Here is a 22,080-nt window from a genome sequence, read left to right as displayed (position 1 = left end):
AAGCTCCTTTACGGGCCTGACATAATTTTTTGCCGCCCTCGTGTCAATTAAAAACCTTAATGTTTTCCCAGCCAACGTTCGCTCAAGGAACGGTAGCTGGAAGTGGCCTCTAAAAAATTAATAGAGTCACTTTCATAGTCAACCCCATTTTCATTGCCTACCTCTGCTACTGCAGCTGCGGCAGCAACCTCATACGCTTGGAAATCCTGATCACCATCCGAATGATTCAAATTTTTGAGCCTTTGACGCCTAAAATCTGTCATACGCTCTGAATTATTCTGTCTCTTATTTCCCTGATCGGGAGCACTGTGAATACCGGCAGCTTGTGCTTGTTGGTATTCCGTTGGGTGCCTAAATTTAAACGAACTAGGATCGACGTCCATTGGTTCGGGGCCTCTACGATGAAAATCCCTAGCATTTTCGCGTTGCCTAAATGATGAAGCCTTTCCTGCATTATTTCTGCCCTGACTCTTGAAGTAATGTGGAGTTTTTGCGTGATTGGCATCGCCGCCTCTATTCTGTGAATAATTATTTTGCCGCCGAGTTTGGGATTTTTGATCCCCTGACCTTTGAGCTCTCTCTTTGGCATTTTTAGCGTAAGTTGAGGCGAACATGTACCTATCGTGACTCGACTCGGCCTCGCAGGCTAGTGCCAAGGCACTTGGTAGATCCTTTGGTCAAGCTGGGAATACAGCCTGGTGTAGGGGTCTTTTTAAACCCGATACGAACGTGTTTAGGGCATCACATCTAAATTTTTCATTTAGGACAGCTGCAGCAGCTGCATCATATGTCATAAGTGTTTTATTTATTATGAGAGTCAGTTTCCTTTCTATCTCATCATAGTACTGTGACAAGCTCAAATCGCCGTGACGCAAGGTATCTAACTCTTGTTGGAGAATGCGCACTAGAGTTTTGTCAGCGTAGGTGAAGTCTAATCGAGCCACAATGGCCTTAAAATTTAAAACTGTGTTAAATGAGGCCAGTATATTATTCGCTGAACCCCTAATATTATTCCGAATAATACCTACTGCCTCGTAATGCTTTACCCTGGCTTCATAAGGTTCGAATAATTCGTAGGCGGCCATCGCTGCCTGCCTCCACGAAATATATTCCCGTTGTTTACCATCAAACTCTGGCAATGACTTGACGAGGTCTAACGTCTGACTACACGATTTTCCCTGCACTATCGCAATTTTCTGGTAGCTTTCTACTTCAGGGGTCGTGACCCTCAATGCACTCATCTCGTTCCTAACTTCACTAATTTTGTCATCAATAACCTGTCTCCATTGAGCGGCCTGTGCTGCCAATGCGGCTTCTAACTTCTGTTTCCACTACGTCTGCCACACGTAACCTGCTAGTATGGTTTATCAATTCCTGCACTGAGTTATCGTAAAGCTCTTTATCGTGAGGGGGGTGGCTCTTAGACCCTGAACAAACTAACACACGCAAGTATTTTTTCTCTCAAACACGGCACAATCGTTAACGGCCACCAAAACAATAAAAAAACACTTCACTCTTTATATAATGCTGCTTTATTAGTTTCACAAATGATGACGATTGGCTGTGCCATTCACTTACATGATTTTTCAATAACTATGGTAATTCCGTTGCTCTGTGGCTGGGTTGTTGATTGTTGATCGCTAATTTTCCTCTTCTTGCCCCACGTTGGGCCCCAATTAAAGATGTAAGAATTTAAAATGTATGCTGTAATTAACTTTATTGACCAAGTTAAAGATGTAAGAATTAAAAATGTATGCTGTAATCAACTTTATTGACCAGGCCGTGTGCTCTGGCTTAAGCTTAACTTAAATCTAACTTAGCCCAAAACCTAGCTTAACCATTAAGACCTAAGAAAGCGAATCCAGTAGTCGACGCTGCCGGCTTTGACGTCTGCGTCGTGCTGACTCTGCTTCATCCAATTGTTTATGCAAGCAACAATCGGATATTGACACTGTTTACGTAATCTGCAAGCTTTAGTGGCGGTCGTTGCCCACACAATCTGCTGATGAGGCAAGATGTTGTATTGGCCTCACCACATTCGTACCCAACTGGAAATTGGGCATTATGTGTTAACTTACATGCTGTCGGTATGTACTGTAGATTAGTATTAAGATATGTGTAGGCACTCTGCATGTGGTGCATACATGAATTAGGATAAGAAAATTTATAAATAAAGGAGCTCTGGGCAGCCAGAGTTGAGTACTGTTTTAAATCTTAAACCCTTCGCGTTGTGATTTTACGTGTTGGTGACCCCTAAGTTTTTAGATCACGTGAGAGAAGTGAAAACAAAAAAAAACGAAGTGTGAGTTAAAACCAAAACAAAAAAAATTGTAAATATTAAATTTCAAAACAAAAAAAACTTCAATAAACCAAATTCACATCCTAAGAAAGAACATTTTTCGTTTCCTTATTTATTTCATATACAATTATTTATTTTGTTTTTGGAAGAATGGAGAACCAAATGAAATTAGCAGAAGAACTGAAAAAACTTCATTTTATGTCCATGAGTATGGATATAAGTGAAGAATTAGGAAATCTAGAAAACCGCCAAAATAGTTAGGACAAAAAATGGTCAGAAATTTAACGAAACCTTTGGAATTGTCCAAAGATCCCAAAAATAAAAAAGATAATTATTTTAAAAATGATGTTGAAGGGACGGTAGGTACGCTTTATTTGACAGTGAACGCCAAGTTAAGCGAATTGATAGCTACATATAATTCAAGAAAATAGTGTTCCCAGGAAAATGGAATGCCTTCCAAATCCTGGTTTAGTTCACAGGCTTCAATTCTTATAAACAGAATTAGAAAAAAATATTGAAGACTGCGAAATAAACGAAATATGCTCTCTAGACAGCATAGGGAGACTAATAGAAAAAACTCGTGATACAAGTAAGTTCTATCATTTAAGAAATATATTTTACAAACTCAAATTAAAATCTATTAGCAAAACAAATGCTGCCAATTTTACTTTTAAAGAATTGTTTGAGCAACTCGTAGTCTCCCAAAATGTTTCAGACACGTATAAAATGTGTATTTTAAAAACTAAATTAAGATGATCGGCTGCAAGTTGTATTGCAAATCTGCCTTCAACCTCGACAAATTTTTCAGTTGCCTGGAACCTTCTTAATGAACAATTTACTAACAATAGGTTACTAGCAAATACTTATTTCAATCAATTTTAGATGCACCAGTAGTGACTGAGACTGCTTTTAGTGTACGGAAATTTCAAGAAAAAAATTCTGAAAGCCTCAGTTTGTCTGCAGATAATTTGTTAGAAACTTTATTAAACTATATGTTTGCGCAAAATTTAGACAACAAGTTAAGACTTAGGTATGAAAATTCCCTTAAAAACCCTAAGGAAATACCGACCTTAAATTCACTACACTCGTTTCTGAATCATGAAGGGAATGCACTAGAAGCAGCACTAGCTTCAAAAACATCACCAACGTTTGAAAATGCAGAATTTAAATGCATAATGACATGTAATACTTCACACAATATAATTTATTGTTTTAAATTTAAGGCTCTTTCTACCCAGGACAAATGGGATGCAGTAATGAAAAATAAATTATGCACCAAATGTCTTAAAACAGGGCACAATATAAAAGAATATAAAGGCGAAAGTTGCCTCACATGTCAAGGAAACCATCATTTATGGCTTCACAACCATAAATCCTTTAAAGCAAAAAGCACAGTGTTTAAAAATATAAAAAAATGGGAGATTAAGAAGTGATTCTAAACATGTCCTGCTAATCACAGAAAAGGTTGGTATAAAAGGCCGTAATGGAAGAATAATAAAGGCACGTGCCTTATTTGATAATTGGTATCAAGTTCACCTTATAACCAAAGAACTGAAAAAAACGTTAACTTCGGCTGCACCGACGCTAATATACCCTTCACAGGGGCATTTCTTTTAGTAACTACGTGTCCAGTTTGTATGGAAGCTATATGCTATAGTGGTCTGATCTGAACAACTTTTTCGGAGATTATGTTATTGCATTAAGCAGTAATCCATTTAAAATTTCGTGAAGATACCACATCAAATGCGAAAGTTTTCCATACAAACCCTTGATTCCGTTCGTTCGGTTTGTATAACAGCTATATGCTATAGTAAACCGATCTGAACAATTTCTTCGGAGATTACATTGTTGCCTTAGAAAATAATCTATACCCAATTTCGTGTATATATATTGTCTTATGCAAAAGTTTTCCATACAAGAACTTGATTCCGATCGTTCAGTTTGTATGGCAGCTATGTATATGTTATAGTGGTGAAAAGAAAATCACTAGTTCGTATATATACAGACAGACAGACGGACAGACGGACATGGCTAATTCGACTCAGCTCAACATACTGATCATTTATATATATATATATACTTTATAGTATTTATATTATACTTCGTGACAAACTTAATATACCCTGTTCAGGGTATAATAAATTAAAACTTTCAGGAAAGAATTCATTATTATTGAAGGCGAAACAAGATCAATACAAAAGAAAGAGTTAGTCTTCAAATAAAATCAATAATAGATCCTTTCAAAACAAATTTAGACCCCATTGTGGTACAAAATATTGTTTCTCATTTTGTGGGAAAATTCATTAAAGTTAAAAAAATTCCAGAGAATATAAAACTAAGCGACCCTTCATTTAGTGTTCCAGGTAAAATTGATTTACTATTAGGTGCGGGCATATTTTTTGATTTGTTAAAAGAAGAAAAAAAAGTTATTGAAAATATGAATTACAAACTCCAGAACAGTGTGTTTGGGTGGTTGATATATGGATCAACCAACAAAAGCTCCAATTTAGCGCACTGTGGTGTTGCGACATATTTAGATGAAAAACGAGATAATCAACTAAAAGAGTTTTTTAAAATAAAATCCCTTGAAAATAGATATCTTAATAAAACTAAAAAAGAAACACAGTACGAGAAATACTTTCGTAATAATTTAACATTCTCTACAGATAGTAAATTTACTGCAGCTTTTCCATTCGAAAAGGACAATATAAACTTAGGAGATTCTTCTTCACAAGCAAAATGAAGATTAATCTCTCTAGATAGTAAACTTAAAAATAATAAACCACAAAAAAGAAGCAAATGCCAAGTTCCTTTTGAAAATATTAAAACTGGGACATTGGTACTTTTTAAAGAATAAAATATTCCACCATTGCAGTGGAAGAGAGGACGAATTGAAAACGTCATTTTAAGCCAAGATTGTAAATGTAGACGTAAGGATAAGCAATGGCACATCGTGAAGAGCGATGCACAATGATTATCCTTTTCCTACCAAAGGAAAAATACATAAATAATAAAGAGAGATGCGGTCGAATCTAACTAAAAAACAAGAAAAATAAAAACCTTATACTTACTTTGTTAAGCTTACTTATAGTTTTACCATATTGTAAATATTTAGATACAAAATATTTTAAAACAAGTTCTGGAGTATTTTCTCAAAAAAGAGGTTATGTTGGGTTGACCAGGACAGCGTGGGATATAATTGTCCACATCAATTTATTTCAATGCTCATTTGAAAGGTACCACATTTCAAATTCACCAAAACTTTTGAAATACTCAACGATATTTAAAGAGGATTAAGTGAACTCAATGATTCACGACATCATCGCGTTCACGGGGAGGACGATGCAAAGGAAGACTAAGTCAGTGTTACTACTCCTTGTTTGACCTGATGAATGAGGAATGCTTATAGTGTATTGAATAGACCTTACGGTCCTCAGATGGTCAGCTCTTGAACTTGATTCTCGATAAGAGTGGTGAACTTAGTGCATGAAAAGTTCCCACGAACCCGAAGGGCTTCAAGGGTTTGAGCGAAGAAACTACAACCGGTGTACACAATTTATATGAAATGACTCGGTGTGCCAGCCATCAACGTCAACTACTCGGTGACCAAGAGTAAATTCTATAATCTGTATGGTTGTCGCGAATCGCTAATTGATGGTATTAAACGGCAAAATGTTCTGTGTTGCTGGTTATGTGATATGGGCAAAAGTTTTGCATAAGCTCTGCGTAGTTTCGGCGAAATCGTTATTGTCACCGAAATTGATTCTATCATTGCTTTGCAAGCTGCTATGGAAAGCTATGAAGTAACCACCATTGAGCAAGCATACAAAGAAGCTACCATCTTCGTAACAACAACTGGTTGCAAGGACATTATTACCAGCGCGCATTTTAAACACATGCCCGACGATGCCACATGTTTAAATTCCAATGCGAAGAAGAAGATTAATGACAAACCCCAAGTCGATAGTTATACACTATCCAATGGTAATCATATTATTTTGTTGGCCGAAAGACGTATGGTAAATTTGGCCTTCGCGCACGGTCATCCCAGTGGGATAATATGTTCAACTCGTTCAGAAATCACACAATTGGCACAAATCGAATTGTGGACCAAGGCTGACAAATACAACGAAGATTTGCCTCTCTTGCTGAAAATACTCGATGAAGAGGTAGCTAGTCTACACTTGGAGAAATTGAGCATACAACCTGAAAAGTTCCGTGATTAAATTCGAAACGCTTGGACTAATAATGACATCATATGATGCAATACGGCCTACAACGCATCTGTAAATCAGCAAGGCACTCATATCTGCTAGGAGGATATATCTTACGAACTTAATTATTAATATTAGTAAAATAAAATTATAATAAAAATTAAAATGTAGTACAATAAAAAATAGCTTATAAAAGAAAAATTATTACAAGTTCGATCCGCTAATCTTATAAAGAAAAATTTAATTAAAATGTCCAATATTTACATATAAACACTTGAATTATTTTGAAGTGTAAACACTTCAACGTGGGCCGTATGTTCAGATTTCTGAATAGTTCTTAACGGCTGCAATTGTAAGTAAGATATTCTTGTTGGGATACACATAGTCTAAACAGCACTTCGATTCCTAAGCAGAAGTAGGTTTGCTTCAAAAGTTGAACATTTCTATTGGCATGGTATCCAAAAATTGCTAGAAAGGCGGCCAAAATATGTAAAAAGTAATAAACAAAATTACTTTCATATTCAATATTATTATTTAATTTACACAAAAAACGCTCATTTCATACCGGTACACTTGGTATATAATAAATACTGCAGTGATCAAATTGAAAGGTGATTTTTTCCATTTCATCTCTTTAAAAGTAATCGCCTCCCGCTGCAATACACTTATACCAACGAATTTTCCAGTCATCATAGCGCTTGGAAAATTCCTCTGTCGTGATGGCCATCAGAGCTTTCTTCGATTCAGCTTTTATATCCTCAATTGTGTCAAAACGGTGTCTTCGGAGTGCTCATGTGAATTTGCTTGATAGCCAGAAGTTACACGAAGGTAAATAAGGCGAATGCGGTGCTTGCGGCACGATATTAGTTGAAAATGTGGCGAAATGATCACGAATAACCAATGCAGTATGAGATGGTGCATTATCGCACTTCTTTATTCAATAAATTCAGACAAACAATATGCGTTCCAAAGTGAACAGACTTAAAAAACAGAAGAAATGGTTTTTTCGGCAAAATCAATTTATTTTATTCAAAATAGTCTTCTTCTGCTTCAATACAGCTTTTTACACTTGGCATTTCCGAAAAGGAAGAAGTCGCACGGTGCCATATCAGGTGAATACGGGGAGTGGTTAATGGTTATAATGTGATTTTTGGTCAAATAATGTGTCACAAGCATCGATCGATGAGACGGATTCTAAGAAATTTTTGGTCGTCAGTCACAATTTGTGCGGAACAAACCGTACACACACCTTTCGTAAGCCCAAATGTTCGGTCAAAATGCGATAAATCGATGTTTTGGAGATGTTCAATTCCATTTCCATGAATTTCAATGATGATTTCGACTTATTTTTGATGAATTCACGCGTAGTTTCGATGGAATTTCCGCTGATCACAGATTTTGATTGGCCCACATGTTGATCGTCATTTATGTCCACATGACCACTTTGAAAACGTTGAAACCACTCTGGCACTCTGCTACGGGATAAGCAATCATCGCCATAAACTTGTTTCATCAATTGAAACATTTCGGTCAAAGTTTTACCAATTTTAAAACAAAATTGAATGTTGTCTCTTTGTTCGAAGCTCATTTTCGCACCGATAACACAAACATACTGACACTTAAAACGCAATAACTTCACTTCCAATCAATGAAATGTCATTCTCACTGAAAAATCGATACCAATACCATATTCTAACGCACCAGTCGCCATATAGATGGCGCCACCAGGGGGCGCTATATTCAAAAAGTCCTGTTTACTTTGGAACACACCTTGTATATTTCGTCATCTCTTACAGTGTGAAAACTTGTTGCGTCCGTATACCCTGGAAAATGCATCTGTACTTCGAATTCCAATGATTCCAGACCGCATACTCTACATAGTTTTTGCATATACTTGGAGTAAGCTTTATTTCTATGATTTTTCATCATTTCGTTTTTAGTATAGCTCTAGTTAGACAAACCAAAAAGTTTTTCAGAAAATTTGGATCCTGTTATCACACATCATTATCATCATCATCTTTACTACCATTAATTTCCCATGTGTTCTTAACGTTAATTTTTTGGCAACTTTCGCATGCTTTGTGTTTTCGCGATGAAATTTACGATATTTTTTTAATCTTTATTACGAGCTTCTTGTGTTTCCTTCGATAGTTGCCCAATAGGCAAAAGAGCACGGTTGACAATTTCCCGTCCGTGTATAAAGCATTTATGTTATGAGCACTAAATATCTATACAGAATTTAGTCCACACAACCCATAAAGGCACACCCTATTGCTCACAACACAACGGGAAAACCACGCAAATTCTAGAAACACAAGAAGATGGAAAAACCAGACAAGCAGACGAAACAACAACAAGCATGCATACGCAGCGGTAAAATCACGCCACGCCACGCCAGCAACCCACGCCATCCCTACGCAACATGTTGCGGATGTACGAGCACGCAACACATGCTTGGTGGGGAGTTAGATTGCCGATGATCAGTTAGTCAGCACGGGAGTGTGACAGCGTACACACCAGGAATAATGGGATGCCCATCTTTTTCCAGTGTAAGAGCGCCTCAAAATAAGCGTTTTTTATAACATTTTCCATTATGGCCAGATCGAACAAAATAACAATTTTTGGGCATTTATTAACGCAACACCCAACATTTAGTACGTATAAAAATTACTAAATAGTGGTTATTTATTATATGGAGAAACTATTTAAATCTTTTTAAAGAATATTAGAACAACTGACTTTTGTCCTTTCAATACCCAATAAAAGGATTTAAGCTTGTTAGCTCTCAATCATTAAATGTTTTTAATCATTTTCCATTGAAAATAAAACTATGATGCTTCAAATTACAAAACGTTTCATCAAATATCTTTAAATTTCACAAATTTATTTTATATTCATTGTTTTACATTTTTTATAAGAGGTCTTCAACGATGCAACAAGTCCCTCCGTTTGTATATTTTTTTGGTAAGATTTCAATATGGCCATCGCTCGTTTCCAATTGCTAAACGTCAAAACCTCCCCAATCCGGTCAACTGTCAAAGTTTAGGTGGTTTTGACATTTAGCAATTATTCTCTCACTTCCAGTGAGAGAGGAGTTGGGCATCCCATTATTCCTGGTACACACGTTCAGCGCCAGACTAAGCAGTGACTTTATTCTCTAGCTAGTCTTGGTATCCTGACTTGTGAATGTCGTCTGTTAAAGATGAGCCTGGTAGTGAGTTGATCGTCTGACCAACTCAACTTTTAACATTGCGGTCGCTAACGCGGTTTTCCGTGGTCCGGTACCTTTACGTGGCTATAGTGATCCAACAGTACATCACCAGCGTAGCAGTGGAGCGTCAACGTATACACCAGGACACCGTCGTCTAAGCCTACACTAGCGCCGACAAAAATAACCGGGCGTGGTCGTCGTAGCACACGAACGTCAACGCACGCTGCAGGACATCGTCAACGAAGCCTACACGAGCGCCGACAGAAGTAGTCGTCGTAGCACACGAGCGTCAGCTCACGCTGCAGGACATTGTTATCGAAGTCTACACGAGCGCCGGCAGAAATAGCCAGGCGTGGTCGTCGTAGCACAGAGCAGCATGTTGTCCAGCATCTAGGAGAACAGCAGAGCGGGAAAGGGTATTGTATATATTACTTGTAACTATAAGTAAAATTATAAGATAAAGCTAAATAAAGTACTACTCGTAGAGAACCCTAATGTTTACAAATTTATTGTAACGAACCCTGGACACAATGTGTGCATATTGTACCATGGATATGACTTAACAAAAAGTTTTCATCCCCGCTGAACAATACAATTAGTATTATGTGCATTTGCTTTATCAGATTTAAATTAGGGGCTTTTGCAAAATGCAATATACATATATTGACCCCACTGCGCAGGTTGCTCTGCTGATTTTATCATCAGCAGCTTGGTAGAACTGCGGGATGGCATATCAAGTTCCTCATGTACAGCAGCAAGCGAAACCATTGGTATTCGAAAAGGTCGAAAGAACAGCTGGTACGATGAGGATTGTTGTGTCGCAGAAAAGAGAAAACGGTCAGCCTACCTAGAATGTTACAATCGACCATAACACTAGCGGAGTGGGATAGGTTCCAAAAGGTGAAGAGGGAAGCGAGATGCATATGCAGACAAAAAAAGGAAGAGGTCGAAATACGTGAGTATGAAGAGCTTGAGAAGCTGGCCGGGAGGGGTAATGCTTGCAAATTCTACGAAAAGATGCGGCAAATAGCGGAAGGTTTCAAGACCAGAGCATACTCTTGTAGGACCCAAAGATGTGATCTAGTGGCTGTTCAGAGCATATGTTAGTTATGGAGGGAACACTTCTTCAGCTTTACTATGATGAGGTTCGAGCAGCAATTATCCACCTGAAAAACAACAAAGGGGCAGGGGCCAAGGACTACAATTTAACTATGGTGGCGAAGAACTGCAAAGTGCATGCATCAACTTCTTTGCAAGATATGATCCGATGGACGCATGCCCGAAGAGAGCTCTGTCCAATCCACAAACAAGGGGACCGCACAATCTTCGTCAATTACCGTGAGATAAGTCTCCTTAACATCGCATATAAGTTGTTATTTAGAAAGCCCACCGTCAACAATCTAATTGGATCTTCACCATGTGCAAAATCTCGGAAAAATCCGTGAAAGTAACCACCTCTTTGTCGATTTTAAATCTGCTTTCGATAGCACCAAAAGGAACTACCTCTATCCCGCTAATTCCGAACTTAGTATCCCCGCCAAGAACCACGTCTGTGTAAGCTAACGTTGAGCAACACCAAAAGCCCCGTTAGAATCGAGAAGGACTTCTCCGAACCGTCCGATAGCACACCGCACCCTATCGTGTGATCTCTTAAATCTATTGCTGAAGAAAATAATACGGAGTGCAAACCTCGAGAAGATACAATATTCTATAAGAGCGATTGGCCTCAAAAACCGCGCCGTTAGTTCTACTCTCTGCAGACTGGACTAGGAAGCGGAACGTATGAGTCTGGTTGTGAACGAGGACGAGACGTAATATCTCGTGACAAAAAAACAAAAAGCATCGCATTCGTGGCTTGGCTCGCACGTCGCTGTTGCCAGTCATAACTTTGAAGTCGCAGATAACTTTGTCTATCTTTGAATCAATATCAACACCAACAACCATATCAGATTTGAAATTCAACGCAGAATAATTCTAGCCAAAGGACAAACTCTATAATGGTAAGGGGCATAGACAATGGCTTCATCTGCACAGTGGATCTTAGGAGTGTTCGAGAGAAGGTTTTGCGGATGATTCATGATCTTTTACGCGTTGGCAACGACGAAATCAGCAGTCGATGGAACAAGGAGCTGTACGAAATTTTCGGCAAAATTGACATAGTTTAGCGATTCAAGAGACAGCTTCGCGCTGGCTAGGTCGTATTTTCCGGGTGGTAGAGAATTACGCCGGTGAAAGCAGAACAGAGCACTATTATCGTGATAGGATTCCCCCTGAGCTTTAATGAAATATCTCTTACAATGACCAACATTTTCGGTAAGAAGTTAGGAATAGTTCTGTACCTGGGAGCTTGAAAAGTTATGATCGGATTTTGACAAATATAGGTACTTTTTTTTCTTTATTGGACAGCGCTTACGCTGCTAAAACCGAGTTAAAAACTGCTCGCCACTTGGAGATTCCAAGCGAAGCCAGGTCTTTCTCCATCTGGCCCTTCCCACTGATTGAGGTCTTCCAATTTCACTGTTTCTACCGGCGAGTACTGCGTTGAATACTTTCACAGCTGGAGTGTTTTCGTCCATTTGAACGACCTGATCTAGCAAGCTTAGTCGCTGGCTTCTAATTCGCTGAACTATGTCAATATCATCGTATATCTCATACAGTTCATCGCTCCATCGAATGCGATATTCGCCGTGGCCAACGCTTAAAGGACCATAAATCTTTCGCAGAACTTTTCTCTCGACAACTCGTAACATCGACTCATCAGATGTTGTCATCGTCCACGTCTTTGCACCAAAAATCAGGACGGAAATACTCGGTGACTTATAGAGTTTTGTTTTCGTTCGTCGAGAGTGGACTTTACTTCTCAATTGCCTACTCAGTCCGAAGTAGCACCTGTTGGCAAGAGTTTTCCAGCGTTGGATTTCGAGGCTGATGTTGTTGTTTGTGTTGATGCTGCTACCAAAGTAGAAGATATTATCTACAACTTCGAAGTTATGACTATCGGCAGTGATGTGGGAGTTTAATCGCGGGTGCGACGAATGTTTGTTTGCTGACAGGAGATATTTCGTCTTGCCCTAGTTCAATACCAGATCCATTTGCTTCGCTTCCTTATCCATTCTAGAGAAAGCAGAACAAACGGCGCGGTTATTGAGGTCAATGATATCGATGTCATCGGCATACGCCAGCAGTTGTTCACTCTTATAGAAGATAGAACCTTCCCTATTTAGTTCTGCAGCTCGAATTATTTTCTCCAAGAGCAGATGGAAGAAGTCGCACCATAGGGAGCCACCTTGTCTGAAATCTCGTTTGGTATCGAACAGCTCGGAGAGGTTCTTCCTGATACTAACAGAGCTTTTGGTATTGCTCAAGCAGTTTATACAGCCGTATGAGTTTTGCAAGGGATACGAAATTCAGACATCGCGGCATAAAGGCAGCTCCCTATCGTGCTGTGAAAAGCAGCTTTGAAATCGACGAAGAGGTGGTGCGCATACATTTTCTTTTCTCGGGTCTTTTCCAAAATTTGGCGCACAGTTAATATCTGGACAGGTCTAAAGCCACATTCATAAGGTCCAATCCGTTCATTGACAGTGAGTTTTAATCCTTCACACAATACGCTCGATAGAACCTTACATGCGATGTCGAGGTAGTTGGTGCAGATAGTCCCTTTTTTGTGGATTGGGCAGAGCACATTTAAGCTCCAATCGTCGGGCATGTTTTTATCGTACCATATTCTACAAAGAAGCCAGTGCATGCTCCTTATCAGTTCTTCGCCGCCGCATTTGAATAGCTCGACCGGCAATTCATCGGAAGCTGCCGCTTTGCTGTTCTTCAGGCGTGTAATTGCTACTCGAACTTCTTCGCGGTCGGGTATCCATCCATCGTCATTGATTGGGGTGCCGGGTTTGCTTTCTTCTTGTGTTATGCTTTCACTGCCATTCAGCGGTTTGGAGAAGTGTTCTCTTCATAATTTTAGCATGCTCTGGTATTTCACCTCAGGGGATTCTCCAAGAGTACACTCCGGTCTTGAAACCTTTAAACGTCGTAGATTTAAACGTTGCGATGTACGCAGTATGATTACTGGGAGTATAACTTTTAACAATTTTTTCAAAAATAAAAATTTACATGGCCATACACGATGAGTAATGGTGAAAAAATATTAACTGCGTTTTTACTTTCTTGTTTTCTTTCAAAAAGTTCCCGCACCAACGCAATTGAATTTTTTTTATTTTGATAAAAAAAAAATTTGCAAAAAACGCGTTTAAAGTTTTCAAATCCCAAGCCTCAATGTAAAAACTTGCACTATTTTGTAGATATCTCAGAAACCATGCGTGATATTGATATAAAATTTTGATACAATATAAAACACTATAAAATCTACGTTTTGGCATCATTAACACAAAAAACGTTTTTTTGAGTAGGTATGATTTCTTCATTGGGAGCAATATTCCGATGAGAAAACGCACAAATAGAAGAAATATTTCTACATTTTGTGAAAAAAATAATACACCCATAAATAGAAAAAAAATAATCACCGAATATTATTAAATACGTAAAAGAACGCAAAACCACACAACAAAACTTTACGATATGCGTCGACTAATCCAGTAATTCAATTGCTTTTGTATTCATTGTCGTTGCTTCTCTTCCTCACGTAACGTAAGTATGCGATAAGCGTCGATTAACTGTAACATTTTACAATTAATTCAATTCGTTTTGTATTCATTGTCTTTATATTGCTACTCTTTGCCAGTCTTCGTTTAGCCAGCATCGCGAAAGCTATTGAATGTGGACAAATAACTATTTAACATCAAAAACATAATGTCTTTTAAAAAGAGTGAAAAAGATGTTCTTAAAAGTTCAAAAGTGTGGACAAATAATTTAGTTGCTTTTAAAAAAAGTACAACGAAAAGACGTGAAATAGTAAACATTGAAAAATGTTTAACCGAATTGTGCAAAAATCCGAAGCAGGCCGCTATAATTTGAAGATACAATGCATTGGCAAAAATTGAAAAAAGCAAAGTGAAGAGGTGCAAGATTATTAGAAAAGAACTGATTGATTTGTGGTCAAAACTTAATTTTCCAATCATAGCAAAAGTATCCCTTGAACGTAAAATACAAAACTCATAGAAACATACCTGAAATCGTTAAAAAAACGCAGTGGAACAAACATGGTAATCTCATTCAACAAATTATTTGATGTAACGAATAAAAACGGTATGTGGCTTGGTACTGAAGATAAAGAGCTGTATGAACTCCAACGGAGAAGTTGGGTACACAACTACTAAGGATGTAAAGCTTCACCCATCCATAGCTTTTAAAATGAAAGAAAATACCTCCGTCAAAAATAATAGTATATTAAACTCATCAATATCTTCAATATCATCAAGCGACGCGAACGATGATTGCTGCGTCCCGAATCATGAAGAATTTGCAGTACTTTCAAGGCTTAAACAAGCGAATTGTTCAACAAAGGCAGCAGTGAAAATAGTAACAACTGCCAATGTGACCACCAAAAATGCTGCTAAAATAAGCGAAGAATTTGCGAAATCAGGAGTTAATATAACAACACCGACACAACCAGGAATTTTAAAAGCAGCAAAAAAAGCAGCAGAACGTTTGGAAGAAGATTATAAGACTTCACTCAAGAATAATATTTGGTGTCTTCATTTTGATGGGAAGAAATTCGGTAAAAGAGAAATACAGGCCGTGGTGCTAAAAAATGAGTTCAGAGAAGTAAGATTGGCGGTCTTGGATCTTGATAATGGAAGAAGTTTAACCATATTTGAAGGCATCAAGGAAGTTCTCGATAATTTTCAACTGTGGGGCTCCATCAAAATGATTGTGTGTGATACAACAACCGTCAATACAGGACATAAAAATGGAGTTATTATCTCACTCCAAAAATACTTGTCAACAAAAGGTTTACATTCACCGCAATATGTGGGCTGTCAACATCATATTTTAGATCTGATTTTAAGACATGTAATGGATGCGTCACTGGATGAAAAATCAATATCACCAAATATTCCGTACGATATATTTTCATAAATGATCAATAATTTCGATCATTTCGAAACAAAGTTTCGCTCAAGGCAAAGAAAAATTGAAAGTAAGATGCATCAAATGGCGCGATGACATGCAGTATCTGTATGAGCTGGGACAAGCGTTCAAATATTATGAAAAAAATAAAATCTTTCCTTATATAAAATTTAAGACTCTACCATCGCTAAACAACGCCCGTTGGAACTCAAGGGCTATACTCTGCATTTTGACATTCATACTCATTGCCAAACACCGAACAAAACTGTTGCCTATTTGTCAATTGATATGCGGCGCTTGGTATGACGTATGGTTTTCTGACCACCGTTTTCATGTAAATGACTTCACAAAATTAGAAACGTCGGTAAAGCCTTTTAAAGCAGCGCACAAATGTTTTTTAAAACACTGGGTGAAGGAAGACTCATTTATTGCAAACCAACAGCGCTCGAATATATGCTCAGAACGAGCCATAAAATTGATACAAGACATTTATCCGAAATGTAAATCTAAGCGCAGTTTAAATCTTAAGTTTATTGCTTCTAACTCTAAATGAAATATATGTATGTGTAATTAAAAAAAAAAAGAAAATGAATTAACAAAAACTATATTTTTCTTATATATAAATAATAATAAATAATATTTGTTGCAAAATAATCAAAAAATACTTTTTTTGAGGTAATGATGCCGAAACGTACATTTTATAGTGTCTTATATCGTATCAAAATTTTGTATCAATATCATGCATGGTTTCTGAGATATCTACAAAATAGTGCAAATTTTTACATTGAGGCTTATGGGATTTGAAAACTTTAAACGCGTTTTTTGCAAATTTTTTTTTATCAAAATAAAAAAAATTCAATTGCGTTGGAGCGGGAACTTTTTGAAAGAAAACAAAAAAGTAAAAACGCAGTTAATATTTTTTCACCATTGCTCATCATGTACGGCCATGTAAATATTATGTTGCATAAAAGTTATACCCCTAATGATTACTCTCCACTGTGGCACGGCAGTTCTCATCGTATCAGGTTTTCTTTTATATGTTCCGAAAACCAATGGTTTCGTTTGCAACTAGACTACTGTCCCACAGTTCCCTTATACCGAGTTGCTGAAGAGTGCTCTCAGAGATCAGGAGTGCAAGTCGAGTAGAAAATTATTTGGCTGTTTGTTGTGATTGCAGCTTCTCCACGTTGAACATTCTTTATGTTTGTTAACGTGCGTTTTTTACTGCGCAGAGGCGGCATTTTTTGGACATAACCACCGTCAGCCTTTATTTTCACGAGGACATCAACTAGCTGGGCAGCGGCACCTTCCCAATTATGTGACCGGACATTCCAGGTGCCCTCAAATCGTAATCCTTTTTTCGTTTGCCATGGTCGTCATCAAAAGGGGGGTCTCTCATCCGTGGCAGTTGGTAATTATTCACTAAGGGCGTATTTTATGTGGCGGGTCCCAAACCCAGCGCACAACCCTGTGTAGAGGATGTTTCGCCTTCTCACTTCAAACGGATGTTCTTTGGCTACCCAGAGGATACTTGGTAAAAGGCCGGAAGTCTTGAGCTGCTTGAGCCATATGTAAAATAATCGTTTCTGGCCACTCCCAAGTGAATGGCGATCAGAGAACTTCCCTCACTTGTGTGAACTTCTACACATGACTCCATCATCTAACTATCAGTATAAGAAATTATTTGTTCTCACAATCCCACTTAGCTTAGACACAATAGGTCCTTATCTGTAATAAATAATTTGATTCATAAATTTCAATATACACTTCATATCACATTTGATTAAAATTGCGAAACTGCGAAAATTTTTACTTCCTGGATTATTCTTCTTTACAGACGTAGACACCGCTTACATGATTACCGAGTTAACAACAGCGCGCCACTCTTTTCGCTATTTGGCGCGAAATCAAAATATAAAGGGCAGTCAGGTCCTGCCCACCTGTTCTCTCTATTATTCTAAAGATCTTCCTCTGTTTCCACCGGCGGGTACTGAATCGAAAACCTTCAAAACTGGAGTTTGCTTTTCTATCAGGACAACATGACCTATCCAGGGCAGCAGTTGTCTCTTGATTCGCTGAACTATATCAATGTCGCCGTATATATTGTACAGCTCATCTTTCCATTGACTGTGGCATTCGCCGTTGTTCATGCGCAAAGTACCATAATTTTCCGCAAAACCTTTCTCTCGAACACTCCTAAAGTCCATTCATCAGATGGTGACATTGTTCATACCTCCGCGCCTTATAGAAGGAGGGCAAGAGCGAGGGAATTATAGAGTTTAGTTTATGTTCTTCAAGACATGACTTTACTTTTTAAATGTCTTCTCAGTGCGTTGGATTTCAAGGACGAAATTTTTGTTGATATTTTGTTAATACTGGTTCCAAGATTGACGAAATTATGTACGACTTCGAAGTTATGACTGTCAACAGTGTCGTGGGAGCTTAATCGCGACTGCGACTACTGTTTGCTTGATGACAGGAAATATTTCGTCTTGCCCTCGTTCACTACCAGATCCATACGCTTCGCTTCCTTATCCAGTCTGGAGAAAGCAGAACTAATGACGCGATTGTTGAGGCACGTGACGTCAATATCATCGGAGTACCCCAGCAGCTGTACACTCTTATAGAAGATTGTACCTTCTTTTATTAATAGGGGGTATCCTTGTATGAAACCTCGCTTTGTATCGGTTTTTTTCGGAGAGATCCTCCCCGATCCTGACGGAGCTTTTGGCTTTACTCAACAGCAGCTAACGGAGACGTGTTAGCTTTGGGGAGATACTTTGTTCAGATAAAGTGGCAATTGTTTTTGTGCTGAGAATCTGGTCGATAGTCAACCCACACTAATGAGGACCAATTAGTTTGTTGACTGTGGGCTTCAGTCTGTCACACACTACGCTCGATGCCATATTAAGGAGGCTTATCCCAAAAGAACGGTTCAGTCACCGTCACATTACAGAATGGTTGTGACTGACTTCGCAAAACACGAAACGGGAGTAACAGTGAGTCCTTTGACTTAATATATAATAATTACCTGAAACATTTTTCTAGTTCTAAACAACTGTGGTAATTATTTAAATATTTTCTAACAATTTTTCTAGTTATAAACAATTGCGGTAATTACTTAAATATTTTCTTGCCTTGAAGGGTTTCAAATGATATATAGTGCAGTAGAATCGCGCAAAAGTTAACTCGCGAGAAAGTAAAACTTTCGGCTAAGTTGACCGATTTTGAGCGTCCACGTACCGCACTAAAAAGTTAACTTTTTTGAACTTATCTATTTTTTTCACACCCAACCGTTTGTTTGGCAAGAGAAACACTTGCCATGTATTCCCCGAATTTCTATGTAAAAAATTATTGTCGGTGTCGCGAGGTAATACATACATTGTTTGCCATGGGCGTTTGAACTTCTGAGTTGTTTATAGTTAGTGTATTAAAAAATGTCAACAAAGTAGAAAAAATCATTAGAAATCAGATTAAATTTACGAAAAGACGGCACCTGGCCGAAAAATAGCTAAGGATAAAATCACATTTAAGTTGTGTGCGAGCGCAGATGGTTCGCATAAGTAGAAATCATTGATAATTGGTAAATCCCCATCCACCGTACCTTCAAAGGCTTTGAAAACCCATTGGAATATGCTAAATCCCAAAAGTCTTGGATGAATTCAAACGACTTCAACAGCGACGTTGACAGCAATGAAGACATCGAAAATTGGAACGACAATAAAAAATATGGAAGATGACGATGATTTCGAATGAAGTTGAAGAACCAGTTATCAAGGAAAATATGCAATAACAGAAAGTGAGTTTTCCGAAGCAGTTGAATGCATCAATACCTTGTTAAAGTGGTATGAAAACAATAATGATACAAATGAGATATCACATCCTATTAATATGCTCACGAAAATTGTCAGGCGCTACGAGTATTACACAAAACGAATCTCGACCGCTTCTTTTAACCAGAACTTACAAATTAAATGTACATGTGTATGCATAATGTGAAAAAATACAAACTAAATCTAAGTTTCTGTTTTTTTACAAGTAAAAGTGGCTCCTGCAAATAAATTGAGCGTACTATATCACCAAAATTATGTTTATTTCCAAGTTTTTTTCAAATTCGAAAACGTTTTTAAAACATTTTAAAACATTCTTGGGACATTTTGGTTAATTTTTCCCGATTCTACTGTACATAAATATGCAATTGGCACTTTGCTAATTTTAGGTAGTTGTAGATCACACTTAGTGCAATAGTATATGTAATATATACATATGTTATTATACCTTGCTTTGTGACATGTTCATTTAGCCTTTATTAAGAACCCCGTTATAGTGAATTTATTGAGAGTCCGTTCCCAATTCCATACTATACGTAGGAATAAAGGGATATCCATCTTATTCCAGAGTGAGAGCGCTTCAAAATTAGCGTTTTTTATAATATTTTCCATTATGGCCAGATTGGACAAAATAATAATTTTTGGGCATATAAATTAAAACACCCAACATTAAGTACGAATAAAAATTACTATATAGTGATTATTTAATACATAGAGAAACTATTTAAATTTTTTATGTTAAAACAACTGACTTTTGACCTTTCAATACCCAATAAAAGGATTTAAGCTTTTTAGCTATCAGTCAATAAATGTGTTGAATAATTTTCCATTGAAAATAATACTATGATGCTTGACATTACAAATTGTTTCATCAAATTCATTTCAATTTCATAAATATATTTAATTTTCATTGTTTTATATTTTTTGTAAGTGGTCTTGAACAACGCAGCAAATCCCTCCGTTTATATATTTTTTGGTAGGATTTCAATCTGGCCATCGCTCGTTTTCAATTACAAAACGTCAAAACCTCCTGAACTCGATCAACTGTCAAAGTTCAGGAGGTTTTGACGTTTAGCAATTGTTCTCTCACTTCCAATGAGAGAGAAGTTAGACATCTCTTTATCTCTGCTATGATTGTCTCCTTATTTGTTGTTTTACCGATTTGGTCTTTGTTTTACAGCTGGAAAACAATTGATAAGGTGGAATTATCGATAGTTTATGCCTTAACTGAACTTACCAACAATTTTCATTAAATTGTAAAAAGTCACTTAATAAAGCTACAAAACGATATAATCTGGAAATAACTAATATTAAGTCAACATATGAGAATGTTCAAAGTGAACGAACGTGTTATTTAATCCACCCCGTGATTTCAATCTTTACAAAAAAAAATTAAGAATAAAATCAAGCAAAAAGTAAAACAAAAAATAGTTTATTAAATTGTAAACAAACATTAAAAACAGTGCACACAAATTAATAATAATAAACATAAACAAATAGTGCACGAATCAACAAGTGAAAACAAAAAAACAAAAAATCAAACAAACAATAATGAGTGCTTCGCAGCCTCAAAAAGTGTACCGGCGATGATGAGTCAACGCGGCGATCAGCTGAAAAGGAATCGAAGCAAAGAACGCAGTCAGGAGAAGCAGCCGAAAACAACAATCGGGGAACAACAAATGCCCTGACAGCAACCAGTCTGCAGGTACCAGCAAGTGCGCAGGCAACGACGCAAGGTGAGAGTATACCAATAAAACAAGGCCCGTCTGTATAAACTGGTATTGATCGCTACGTTAATAGAAAAAGGAAATTCAGTCCTTCAAAGTCAGCGGTCAATCCTAAAAAGTTTCAAGGCGGCACACCAAATATGAATAAAACGGAAGTTTTAAATTGCAACAGATTTGCCATACTAAGCAATGGTTCAGACGACGATGCGAAGGATACCACCACAGTCGTTAATGCCAAACCACCTCCAATATATTTGCGCGAACGTAGCAGTAATACTCTCACTGCGAAATTAAGTGAAATTGTAGGTACTAACAATTTTCATATAGTGCCTTTGAAAAAAGGCAATATTGACGAAACAAAAATTCAGTCCTACACTGAAAAAAGCTTTATGGAAATCGTTAAATTTTTGTCAAATGAAAACAAGAATTATTATTCGTATCAACTGAAGAGCTCTAAGGGCCTAGTTGTTGTAATTTAGGGTATAGAGTCCGCCGTAGACTCTAGTAAAGTCAAAGAAGCATTGGAAGAATGCGGTTTTGGTATTAAAGCTGTTGAAAATATATTTAATAGAAACAATGTACCAGAGCCAATGTTTAAAATTGAAATGTTGCCGAACTCGAATCAACTAAAAAAAAAATTTGAGACCCATCCTATATATAATTTGAAATATTTGCTGTATCGTAGAGTAACTGTTGACGAACCACATAAAAGAAACGGTCCGGTTCAATGCACCAACTGCCAAGAAAATCGGCATACTAAATC

The 22,080-nt window shown here is 37.4% G+C and overlaps 2 pseudogenes; both read left to right on the top strand.

Moving 5' to 3' along the window:
* Positions 1 to 2,568: 2,568 nt before the first annotated feature.
* LOC126764728 (adenosylhomocysteinase-like) lies at positions 2,569 to 6,525 on the top strand (annotated as a pseudogene).
* Positions 6,526 to 18,717: 12,192 nt separating this feature from the next.
* Positions 18,718 to 21,859, top strand: LOC126764727 (uncharacterized; annotated as a pseudogene).
* The last annotated feature ends 221 nt before the right edge of the window (positions 21,860 to 22,080 follow it).

Source organism: Bactrocera neohumeralis, unplaced genomic scaffold, assembly GCF_024586455.1.
Source record: "Bactrocera neohumeralis isolate Rockhampton unplaced genomic scaffold, APGP_CSIRO_Bneo_wtdbg2-racon-allhic-juicebox.fasta_v2 cluster09, whole genome shotgun sequence".
In the NCBI taxonomy this organism is placed as follows: Eukaryota; Metazoa; Arthropoda; class Insecta; order Diptera; family Tephritidae; genus Bactrocera; species Bactrocera neohumeralis.
This window is presented reverse-complemented; position numbering and strand designations above follow the sequence as displayed.